Genomic DNA, 13303 nt, shown 5'->3' on the forward strand with positions numbered 1-13303 from the left:
GGGGTGCTGAGATTGTTTGTCACTACACACACAAACACACGCGCCCTCCCAGAAGAGGTGGAGGTCGCCCGTCGCGAGAAAGGTGAAGGTAAAACACGAAGGCAGGTAAAAGCCATTTGGGAAAGATCGAAGGAAGCGGGAGTTGCCACTCTCTCCCTGCGCTTGACCAGGCTGCGTGATTGGCTGCCCCGACAGACACCCCTCCACCCCTTGCCTGTGGGTTTACCGGGCAGTGCTGGAGCTTCCTCGCGTTGGTTTCCAGGGCTGCGAAGTCAGCAGGCCTTCTAGCTGACTGGACCTCACCTTGTCAGAGGGGGGAGGGGCGCCATTCATAACCCCCCCCCCGCCCTTCTCCAAAACCTTGATTTCGGTGGGGAAGGAAAAGATCTGGGGCAGGTTCTGAAAATATTGTTTAGCTTTGAATAGTCTGTGTAACCACCGAGCCTCCTAGGGACGCAGATGCCGGTGAAGCTGGGAACCTGCCCTATGGAAGATCTGAAGCAAAGGAAGAAGCTTTTAGAGGAGCGTTTATAGTGGGGGTCTGCAGTTATCCTCGGTGTTTTTAAATATAGGCTTCTTAACAGAGCTGTTTTGTAGGTCACTTGACATTGGAAATTCCCAGTTTTTTACACACTCAGGAGAAATTTCTTCAGTATCGAAATGAGGGATAGCGTTCTACTTGCTCTCACTTTAGCTTAATTGCAAACTGAAAGTCAGCAGTCTTCTAGTTTTATAGTGAGTTAAATTTAGGATTAGACGCAACCTATGTTACAGTAACATGTAGCATCATGTTACTTTTGATTTACAAACACTTTTCAATTACTCTAGAAGATTAAAAAGAAGTATCTTTTGTTCCTTTGAATGTAGTTGATGTGTTTCCTTTCTCAAACTTGTAATTCAAAGTTTTCCTCCCTTGGCAACTCAAGCCTAGCTTTTTAAATAGCTGTTTAAATAGTCATCCTCAAAGATGGCTTATAGTTATTGTTTAATAGGTGACAATAGAAAGAGACTTATCAGGCATAGTTAAGATGTTGACATGTGTTTTTTTAAAAGAACGCTTTAACCCCCAACCCACAATTTATTCAATAAAATGAGTAGTTGTCATGGCAACCATTGCATCATTCTTGATATTCAAAGAATGCACTTACATAATGGCACTCACTGTAGATTGGAGAAATCCACTGGAGAAATGAAGAAATAAATGTACACAATTTAATTTATCATGCTATTTTGTACAGCTCTAAGTAAGTACATCTTTTTAAAGAAAAAGTTGACTAGCATATAATTGTTTCCATTTCTACCTTTTTATAATATTATTAATTTATTGGTAAATGAAGAGGTTCCACTTAAATCAACACACTAGTAATGTGTCATCGTGTGTTCAAGTGCTGTTTATACTTGATTAGTTCCCACATGTTGAAACATGTCTTTATACTTGAATATTAACCAAGGGAACTTTTGTTTATAATGAGAATTGGTCATTAGAAGTTACCAGAGCTAGAAGAGATACATGTTGTTCATAAATGAATGATCTAGTGTGCTTCTGAGCAGGTCAAGTCCTGGCAGTCTGTAAACATTTGAGTGAGACTGTTCTTTAGGCATTTTAATGCCCTGAATTCCATCAATGATCTAGATTTCTCTAGGCTTTATTCCAGGGATACACAAAGCCCCACCACTGAACTAGCAAAGTAAGAGATCCTAATGAGCATGCACTTCCTACTTTTATTTCTGACATGTAAGTCAAATCTTAGTTGTGATTGGACAGAGATCTGTGAAAAGGCCATCTGTGGAAAAGTCTAATTATGTACATAATCCCAAGAAAATAATTTTTTAGTGTTTTCCTTTGAGGTTTTAGTATTATAATACTGGTGGTCCACAGTGTGCAAACATACAAGTTCATTTGCAAGTCACCAGTGGTCATAAAATAATGATGTAAGTGGAGCTTAGGTGCTAGGTCAGGTTATACAGGCCTATTTAAACAGTACCTGTAAGACAATCAATGATATAAACTATACACATTTTATAACAATATTTCTATTAGAAAATGCAGTGAAAATTCCAGCTTAGAATCTTGGAATGTTAGACTAGAAGGAACCTTAGCATTTATCATTGATTCCCAAATATGACTGATCATCTGTGTGCCATTTAGAAAATTCTTGTCTTCTACCTTTGGTAGATAGTTTCATAATCCTTGTCAATGGGGCCTGGAAATTTGCCAGCCAATCTTTGGAATGCATTCCTTTTACACATGAGTGAGCCAAATCCCAAAAATATTGAAACAATTTGCTTGAAGTTTGGATAGTTCATCATTAGTACTATACATAACTTTATGGAAATAATTTTTTCTTCCCAATTGCACACCTAATGGTAACTCCACATGTTGGTGAAATAGGAGGAAAATGGGAAGCAGGAATTTGTGTTAGGTAAAATGATGTAAATTGATGAGAATGGAGTAATCCATGGGATAGGTATAATGAGCTGAGTTGGGACTATATGAAGTACGGTTTTGGGGTGAGAAATGGCAGGAGTGAGCATTGGATAGCAAGTGTACAGTTAGATAATGTAGTTTTCCCTTCCCTTATATCTGGTACTGAAATTGAAAATGAATCAGGAATAATAGTGAAAATAAGATTTTCCTGCTGTGGCAGAAAAAATTTCTCTCCATCCTTTCTAGTCCATTTGCCCAACTGATTCTTGTTGATGGGGATGAGCAGGCTTGGGGTTGGTGGTAGTGGATAGAATGGTAAAGACTAGCTGGTGGATTTAGTGCGCTCTTTTTTTTTTTTTTTTTTTTTACCACTTTTGTCCCTCTTTACTCCATTTACTGCCTGTTCTCTGTCACCACTTAGAGATCCTTTGCCAATTTGTATAAAGTAAGAATTGGAGATAATGGTCAGTGTTCTCAGCAGTGCTGTTATCTTAAGTAGTTATCAAGAGGAAATGGTAGGGAAATACCTAGCAGTGGTGAGAAGAGGTGTTTGTAGTGTCAGCCATTTATAGCTAAGGGACAGTCCTTTAGATTGAGTTTATATAAATGGAAACATGTTTGCAGATATAGGTGTTTTCTGTCTTTGCTATACAAAATCTTAAAAATAACACCGTCATATAAGCCAGAAATATTTTAAATGTATCATAAGAGTTGTAGACAGCTTTTTAATGAGAAACAGCTAATTTTGCTTTCCAAACAGGGACTTCATTGTTTAATTCGATCTGCCTGATGAGTACATATCTAATTGAGAACTGAAGTAGAGCCATGTGTATTTTCAGTTGTCTTTGTATGTTTTTTCCCATAATCCTAGTCACATAATCCTGTTCTTAAAATGATTATTATTATGCTTGGCCATCTCTTTTTCCAAACTTAAAGTTTCATGTAAAAAAATGAGAAAATTTAAAGGCTGCAGTTGTTAGAAATAAAAGTATGATTTCCATTCCATTTAGATTTGATTTTTTAACCCATCTGTGAATGTCTTTAGTAAATTTCATTAATTTATTCACTCTGAATACTCTGAATTTACTTATTCTGTAGGCCAAAACAAATTAAAACAGTTCGTCACACAAACCCATGTAGCTTATAAGCCAATCAGAGAAAAGTAAAAATGCATAATAATCTGTTAACAGTGATATTCTTAAGGTCCCTGAATTATGGGTGATCTTTATTGTAGTTTCCCATATTAAAATCAGTGTTAGTAATAGCAATGATGATATTATAAAAGCAGTTAAGACAGATTACTGATACTGAAGCACAAAAGGAGACTACAGGGTATGTTGGTTCTATAGACTATGTCCGGAAAAAATTATGTTTTGAAGATAAATAGTTGTGAGCAGCATGTTAAGAAGCAACTACTAAATAGTCTAGTTGAGATGTTTAATTTTATTGATTACTCACATTCTTCATAGTTTGAGAGAAGGGGTGAGCTAGAGTAACAGTTTAGGATAGTCTGAAAAATTACTATTGTGATTGTTATTCTTTAACAAACACATGAAAGAGAATTGGCAGGGAGGGAAAAACTTTAATTAGAAATTTTTTTTTAAAGATTTTATTTATTTATTTATTTGACACAGAGAGAGATCACAAGTAGGCAGAGAGGCAGGCAGAGAGAGAGAGGAGGAAACAGGCTCCTCGCCAAGCAGAGAGCCCGATGCGGTACTCGATCCCAGGACCCTGAGATCACGACCCAAACTGAAGGCAGAGGCCCAACCCACTGAGCCACCCAGGTGCCCCTGCATTAGAAATATTTTTAAACTAACACCAAAAGGTCTAAAAATGAAAGAATGAATATAATATTACTGGTTTTCCTGAAACAAAGTTTTGAAATTGTTTTTAATATTAGGATAACAGACTTTTTAATTGAAATTTCTTAATTTTTTTTCCTTCTATGGTCTTCAACACTACTTTAAAATACTAACCAACTCCATGACCCCAAAAAACTTAGAATAGGTTTTCTTTCTTTCTTTTTTTTTCTCTTTTTTAAAGTGAAGTTTTACTCTGTTTTTTTTTTTTTTCCCTTTGTTTTTAGTCATGCCCATTTTGATATAGAATCAGAAAGTGCTGCTTTGTGATAGAATGTTTATTTAGTTAGCAAAATAAGTAAGGTGAACACTTTTCACAGAAGGGCTTTCTTAACTTTACACAAGGAGAGTGGGAATTGCCATTCTCTCAGGGAGAAAAAATGAAGGGTTTAATAATTAGTAACGCTAAAAGAGAACATTGACTGGTAAATAGTCATTTCAGTGAGAGGCATATAGTATATTAACTATTTGATTTTGTTATTATTGGTCATCATTGTGTAAGGTATCTTTTTAGGGTTTTGGTTTTTTTACATTTCAAAAGGTACAGTAAAATTAAGTAGATCCTCTTGATTGGTGTAGAGCCTTTTCATTGTTTTGTGGGGAAAAAAAATAACAAATGCAATGGATCTTAGCCTTGGTTCCACATCATTATCATCTGTGGAAATTTGTGAAACATAGGCATCTGTATTTGAAAGCTCCATAGGTTATATAATGAACAGAGGAGTTAAGGAACGCTGAACTCTAAAGTACTGTAGAGTAAGAAAGAACCAGAAGAAAGGAGATCACCTAGGAGACCCTTAAACTGATCTGATTTAGAGTTAATCATAGCATCAATAACAACAGTGATCATGAATACAGAGAAAGATACACCAAAGAATTTTTGAAGGTCAGAGTGAGTAGTTTCAGTGAAGGTAAAGGGGAAGGGTCAGAGATGATGTCAAGGTTTGTTTTCCGGGAAAATTTAAGTACCCGTTTTCCTCTGTTTTGGAAATGTGTATGGGTTGGGATGGGAACAGGGAGAACAGAGTAAACAGGTTGGTTTGTCATAGGGTTGGTGTAATTATTTAGTTTGAAATATATCCTTTGGAAGTATAGGATTGGAAGGCCTTCTGTGGAAATTGAAGTTTGAGGCCATATGAACTGACCCACAGAGTGATAATAATGTGTAATTGAGTACAGATCCTTGGAAGACACCAGTGGTGTCCAATTTTACATTAGCGCCCCTCTTTCTGTCTTGTGCTCCCATACCACAGTTGTGCTTGCCTTTATTGTATTTATCCCTTACCAGTTCAGTTACCTGTCTTTCCCACTAACTTTAGTTCCTTGAGTAGGACTCTGCCTTTTGTTTTTGTATCCCTAGTATGTAGCATTATGCTTATAAATTTAAAGTACACACAAAAAGAAAGATGCTTATGTAGCTATTTCCAGATAGTTGGGTTTAATCTTTTTTTTTTTTTTTAAAGATTTTATGTATTTATTTGACAGACAGAGATTACAAATAGGCAGGCAGAGAGAGAGAGGAGGAAGCAGACTCCCTGCTGAGCAGAGAGCCTGATGCGGGGCTCAATCCCAGGACCCTGGGATCATGACCTGAGCCGAAGGCAGAGGCTTTAACCCACTGAGCCACCCAGGTGCCCCAGGTTTAATCTTTTTATAATCATTTGTATTTTTAAATTGTAAATTTGGGGTACAGTTTTTTTTGTAAAGAATTTATGGTCATGGCTTCTTGTATTTAGTAGTTAGGTTAATTTTACTCTTCTAAAAATGCTTGAAATTATCAATGTAAAATATTGCTTTTCTATAGTTAAACTGTAAATAGTGGAGAATATGGATACTGTAAAATGCCTTGTTCTTAACATTTGGTAAATGTTCGTGGAATCACCTTGCCTTATTTTACTGTATACTGTGAATTTCTGTTATTTGCTACTCCTCTTTCCCTGCCTATTGGTTCCTACATACTAGTGTCAGCCAAAGATTAAAAAAAATAAAAAAATAAAAAGTTTTATCCAAACACAAAAATGAGAACTATTAAGGTTATTGTATTGTGTTTGTGTGTGTTAGTATTAGAAGATGTAATAATTTTGTTTGAGTGTATATTTATTTATGTACTGTAACTTCAAAGATAAAAGTCTTTCAGCCCCAATATCAACCTCCTAAATTTTGGGGGTGAAATTTGCACTAATTGCAAAATGCAAACATCTGAGAACCACTGATATAAACTATACTAATTTATTATGCTCTAAGTGTGGGTATATTGATGCCCATTGCAACGGTTATTTTAAAATAGATGGCTAATCACCATGCATCTGATCATCCCCTTTTCTCATTTATAAAGCAATTTCTCTACTTAATATAGAAATTATTAGTCCAATTTATACAGAAATTAATTCTCAGAAGGTTGTTCATAAGTCCTTTGTTTACACTAAAGAAGTAATCTCTGTGGTTGTACATATATCAGTAAATTTGTTTTATAAGGGAATAACAGATGTTGATGCCATTGATTCTGACTTTTCTTAATTTCTTTCCATCTCATGTATAGGATATATTCAGAGTTTTACATTTTGAATTAACTATTTTTATCATAAATATGTTTATAACAAGAGAATGCTCCAAACACAAGATAGACTGTAGACTAAAATACATTTGTAGATACTGAGTTTTATCCATGCAGTGTTTTGTTTTTTAATTAAATTTGACTCTTCAGGATGCCCTAACCCTCACTAATCTATATATTATTTCAAGAGATGTTTGAGTTTACAGTCTTATCATAGATGTGTGGTTTTGAGCCATCACTGCACAGTGGCTTTATCTGAGGAGCATTAAAATAACCAGTTCGCACTTCTGATCAACTAATTTAAACTTCTGGGTGATTTCAGCGTGCAGCCAGAGTTGAAATCATTGCCAGAAATCTAACAATTAATGCAGTTGCATAGACTAAATAATTACATTTGACTGACAAAAGACCATTTGTTTGTAGCAAGTAGTGTCTTTGCTACTTGTTCTGGTGCAAAGCCTTGCTCATATCTGTGAACATTCATAAATTAAAAACTGGTAAAGAGAAGCAAGGTGGTGTGGTGGTTAGAAGCATGGACTTTGGCAGTTGACTGCTAAGTTTGATGTGTACCCTTGAGAAGTTTACTTAATGTCTCTGTACTTCAGTTTCCTTATCTGTAAAGTAAAAGATCTGCCTCAGTGGGTTGGTATTAGAATTAAATGAGTTAATATTTGTGAAGTACTTAAAACAGTATTTGCAACATAGGAAGCATTAAATTTGTTACATATATGGTTTGAGAAATAAAAACGTATATCTTAACTATACTGCCTGGGTGCATTTAAGGGCTATAACATTGAAGATTATTGGCTGGTTCCTGGAATTTCTACCAAGACTGCTCTGTAGTCTTTGTCTTCTTCAGTATTAGAATGGCTGTAACATGTTTTTTCGCCCCCACCCCCCACCAGCCCTGACTGCTTTGCTTCTTATATTTCTGTTTTTATAAGAAAGGTCTGACCTTAGTACATCACAGTATTGGGTTTTTTCCCTCATCAGAAAAATGACTAGTCATGACATGTTGGATATAAGATGCAGATTTTCAGGTGTTCTATGTTTGAATCTCAGAAGCTCCTTCTACACCACACACCATGGATGTTTTGTTCCCCTTTAGGTGTGTCACTGTATAAGGTACTCAGGAATCCTGAGAAACCTGGTTTAACTGTGTTTGTGAGACACTCTAGACCTGAACAGTTGTCTTAATGCCATAGAGTGGCTGTTGAACTTGTTTCCACTTGGTCATGAGTTATCTGCTTATCTCATATTAGAGAAAATGATCTTTAAAGGTTCTTGAAATGTGAATTTGGTAATCTGGTCATCTATAGGTGAAGTATCTTACTGTCCATATTTGATAATGTAGCGAAGTAAAAATTAAGTAGATTTTTAGTTCTGAATTTCCACAAGGTCAAGATTTGTTTGTGATACTCAAATTGTTTTTTTTTTTTAAGAGAAGTTAATGAGCCTCAAATTTAATGAAATACATATTGTTTTAATGTTTTAACTTTTTACTGTGCTCATAGCATATAATATTTTTAAATGAAACTTATTGAGGAACAATTTATGTACAATAAACTGAACCCATTTAAAGTGTACAATTCAATGGGTTTTGGCAGATGTATACTCCTGTGAAGCATTGCTACATTCAAGATACAGAACATTTGTATTGTTTCCAAATTTCCTTATGCTCCTCTGTAGTCACACCTCTCTCACTCTGTACTCCATGTTCACTGATCTCTTCTGACTATACATTTGTCTTCTTTTTTTTAGAGTTTTGTGACTATGGAATCATGTGATTTGTTTTGTATTCCATGTAAGAACCACAATAGTGCAGCATTGATCTATGACATTATGACTCAGAAGGGTAAATCACTAAGAATAATTCACATGCTATTCTTATCTAAATTTGGCCTCAGATTTACACTTAACAAAATTCCTTATTTTCTGTGCTTTATCTTTTTAAAGTGAGAAAATTAGGAGTTACTGAGAAAATTATATTATTTGTAGCATACTTATAAACATCAAATGGTCCTAGCATGTAAAAATGCATCTGTCTTTTTTTTAAGCATAGATAACACCATCTATCTTTTTTTTCACATAAAATAGCTCATCTATTTAAATAGTGATGTTACCAATAATTTCTCTTTAAGCGTATAGCTTTTCCTAGGATATATGTACTGTTGGGTTTTTTTTTTCTATTTCAGTAGAAAATGCCATTTGAATATTTTTTGTTTTTTTCAAATTTTTATTTAGAAATCCGTACAGTTTTCAAAGAACTTAATGGATACAATTGCATTTCCAGCTGCAAATTTTTCTTTTGACAGTAACATAAAGTAAAAAATACATACATAAAGTGCATAAAACAGTGAAGTTTCCAGAAAATTGACTTTGAATCTATTGTTTTTCCAAGTCTCTTGTAACTCTTATTTTGAGAACATTATTTTGAAGTATTCAGATTTTACTTTTTTCATCACTATTATCCACTGACAGTTGTCAACTCTAGTTTTAATTTTACTCTGGTACTGAATTTATAATTTTGGTGTTTTGTGTATTTTTTGAACATGGCAAAAATGTAAAAAATTTTCCCCCAATAATGGGGCACCATCACTAACTCCTATAGCTTATATAAGTTTTAAATCAAAAAGTCTTTGCCTTTCAATTTATACTTTCTAAATTACCATCTTATGGTCTTAATAGACAATATCCATAAACAAGTGACAAAGTACTATAAGGATTGCAGATACATATATGAAGTAATTGTAAGATGATCAAGTAAGAAGCAGATGGTCCCTTTTGAATATGTGAATTCAGTTATGATTTGAAGGAAAGAAATTTGCTTGTAACAAATGGCAGGAGAGAAGTTAATTCAAAAAGGAAAAATAGTATCAAATTAAATAGGGGATTCCATTGGTTCACTTAAGTTTGGACCTGTTCTTGAGGTTATTTAGAAGAGTAAAGATGAATAACTCCTTAGCACCATTATACTTGGTTCTTAAAAGACACCAGAGGCACCAGGGTAGCTCAGTTCCTTAAGCGTCTGCCTTCAGCTCAGGTTGTGGGTCCCTGGGATCAAGCCCTGAATTGGGCTCCCTGCTTGGTGGGGAGCCTGGTTCTCCCTCTCCCACTCACCCCGCTTGTGTTCCCTCTCTCGGTGTGTGTCTCTCTGTCAAATAAATAAAATCTTAAACAAAACAAAACAAAAAGACATTTGCACTCAAAGTAATAATATATATATATATATATTTAAGAGTTTATTTATTTAACAGAGAGAGAGAGAGAGAGAGAGAGATCACAAGTAGGCAGAGAGGCAGGCAGGGGGCAAGGGGGCGTGAGGCGTGGAGAGCAGAGAGCTCGATGTGGGACTCAATCCCAGGACCCTGAGAGCGTGACCTGAGCTGAAGGCAGAGGTTTAACCTACTGAGCCACCCAGGCAGCCCAAAGTAATAATACCTTAAACTAATCACCAAATTATTAAAAATGGAACTTACTTTCTTTCTTTTTTTTTTTTTACATCCTTGTGACTTATTTATTTTATAACTGAAAGTTTGTATCTTTTGACCCCCTTCACCCATTTCTCCCACACCCCATCCCACACTTCTAGTGACCACCAATCTGCTGTCTATATCTGTCAGCTGGTTTTTTTGTTTTTGTTTTAGATTCCATGGAACTCTGTCTTTTGAATTAATGAATTAATGTGCTATTAATTTTTTCCTAGTTGTTACTGTTAACCACTTTTTATAAGAAGTAGTAGCTCATATTTTTTTTCTTTTAGTTGTCACATAAAATGTTTGTAGAGGTGAATTTAGTCAGTAATTATGATACTCTCTTGATTTTTAGGACCAATCTTCCAAAATAACTTGGTTCATTGATTTCCGTTACTGAACTTAGTTTGACAACTTAAATTGGCATCAGTTGTGTTTTAAATTATTAACTAGTCTTTTTAAATTACTGTTTTAAAAATTTGTAAGAATATAATAAATAGAAGTCATGTTAACAGTTCAGAATCTTATTAGGCAAATTGACGACTTTATCTTTTTTTTTAATTTTTTTTTAAAGATTTTATTTATTTGACAGAGAGAAATCACAAGTAAACAGAGAGGCAGGCAGAGAGAGGAGGAAGCAGGCTCCTGGCTGAGCAGAGAGCCTGATACGGAGCTCAATCCCAGGACCCTGGGCAGAAGCATTAACCCACTGAACCACCCAGGCACCCCAATGACTTTATCTTTTAGATGAAGCAGAGCTTTAACATGATCTTTAAAACTATGTACTTGAACAAATGATTACTGATTTCTTCTTTATATTCATTTAGTTGGGCCATAAAATATCCACTAATTATTAATTTTAAGTTAGGCCAGAGGACATATATGTATATTATTTTTTTTTAAAGATTTTATTTATTTATTTGACAGAGAGAGATCACAAGTAGGCAGAGAGGCAGGCAGAGAGAGAGAGGAGGAAGCAGGCTCCCTGCCGAGCAGAGAGCCCGATGTGGGATTCGATCGCAGGACCTGAGATCATGACCTGAGCCGAAGGCAGCGGCTTAACCCACTGAGCCACCCAGGCGCCCTGTATATTATTTTTTAAAGATTTTATTTATTTATTTATTTATTTATTTATTTGACAGAGAGATTGAGATCACAAGTAGGCAGAGAGGCAGGCAGAGAGAGAGGGGGAAGCAGGCTCCCTGCTGAACAGAGAGCCCCACCTGAGATGGGGCTAGATCCGTGGACCCTGAGATCTTGACCTTAGCCAAAGGCAGGGGCTTTAACCCACTGAGCCATTCAGGTGTCCCAGGAGGACATATATTTTTAATTGTGCTTTCTAAAAATAATTTTTGAATTCTCTGTATTTGGGGAAAATGAAATGTATGTATTTATTGGAGATTTAGCTCTCCTTCCCTTCCTCTTCCTCCTTTATCTCTTTCTTGAAAAAGATACATTCATACTTCTAGAGGATGTCTAAGAAGTGGGCAAGAAAATAGATATTAATCACAATGATTTTGAGTCATCACAAATGCCAATGTCCTTGTAAAATAATTATATGACTAATTACTAATTCATTGAGAACCTCTGATTGAGCTTGTATACTTAAGCATTTCTGATTCTGTTGACTAGATCTTTGATGCAGACCTCAGGAAGTTCTTAGTTCCTAATTTGCTATTGGTAATGAAAAAGTATTATGCTTTTAAATAATTCAATCTTTTAGATGTTGGTTGGCCTAAATTCTAAAAGATAACTGAAAATTCTTAGAATCAAGTATTAACATATTTTTTGTGTAAAAATTTTGGCCACGTTAGCAGGAGGATTTTGATTATGGATACTGGGCACTGGTCAACCTTAACTGGTGTTGGCTTTTAGATCTCAAATCATAAATTATTTTGAAAATACTTTGCTTAAAAGATAAATACCATTATTTTGAATACTGTAAAAACAGAGAATGGACTGTTGTGGAAAAAAAAAACTGAATTTGCCCATTCTGTTTGTTTAACAAGCTTTCAAGAGTATTCTAGAAAGTAGAATTTTTTAATAACTGGTTGGCAGTGTTTTTTCTTCAGCTTTGTAACCACTGTTTAACATAGTGTCTTCTTGATACATTCTTCTTGTATATGATTTAAAAGTTCTGGGTCCAGGATGCCTTACATTGGACATGGGGAACATAATCTGGTTCATATAGCATCTACCACATCTTGTGACATTTCTTCTTCCCTTTCTTTGTTGCCAGTGCTAGCTCATTAACTTTGTTATCCTGGGTAATGTTTTGATATAGAGTATTTTTTTTTCAGCAAATCCACTGAAAGAATGAAAAATATATACAATTACATTGTTTAGTCTCAATTATATATAAGGGTACTACACTTTACTAATCATGCATCAGTTTCAGTATCATCATAGTTGGAGAGAGTTTGGAGACTTAAATGTTAGCAAAGACATAAAATTGAAAGTTCTCTGCAAACAGTTTGAGTTAAATAAGCTTCACAGACAAAATTTGAATCCTTCCTCAAAACTTCAGTGGAGCAGATACTAAGCTTTAAAACTGTACAAGATACTAATATTATGTACACAGAATTTTGTTGAATGTGGTAAACTATGGGTCTTAAAAGCTGAATAGCAGTAGGTTTCTGTATATGTGCAGTTGTCTTTGTATATGTACAGTTGCCTTTGCAACTCTAGTTAATTCTAGGGTAAATTGAATTTCACAGTGTACAGTGATACAAAGTTGTAGTAGATGCTTTTGGTGCCCCCAACATAATGTACCCTTGGTCTTCAGTTGTGGCGGACAAACTGTGAGCTTAGAGATTTCCAGCCCTAACAAAGTTGCACTTTAACTGAGTGCTGCTTTCCACTATTCTTCAACACTGCTGGACCCCACTAAGGATTTCACCTTACTCAGTGCCTAAGTGCAAACTAGAAGTAGAGGTTCTCATCAACTCTCAGTTAATTGGGGATTGTAGCTGATGCATAAAATGTC

At 35.2% G+C, this 13303-nt stretch overlaps 1 protein-coding gene across 1 annotated transcript in view; it reads left to right on the forward strand.

Moving 5' to 3' along the window:
• The window catches only part of SAMTOR (S-adenosylmethionine sensor upstream of mTORC1), a 104690-nt gene that overhangs the window by 771 nt on the left and 90616 nt on the right, over window positions 1–13303 (forward strand). The window lies entirely within an intron of this gene.

Source organism: Mustela nivalis, assembly GCF_964662115.1.
Source record: "Mustela nivalis genome assembly, chromosome: 12".
NCBI classification, from domain to species: domain Eukaryota; kingdom Metazoa; phylum Chordata; class Mammalia; order Carnivora; family Mustelidae; genus Mustela; species Mustela nivalis.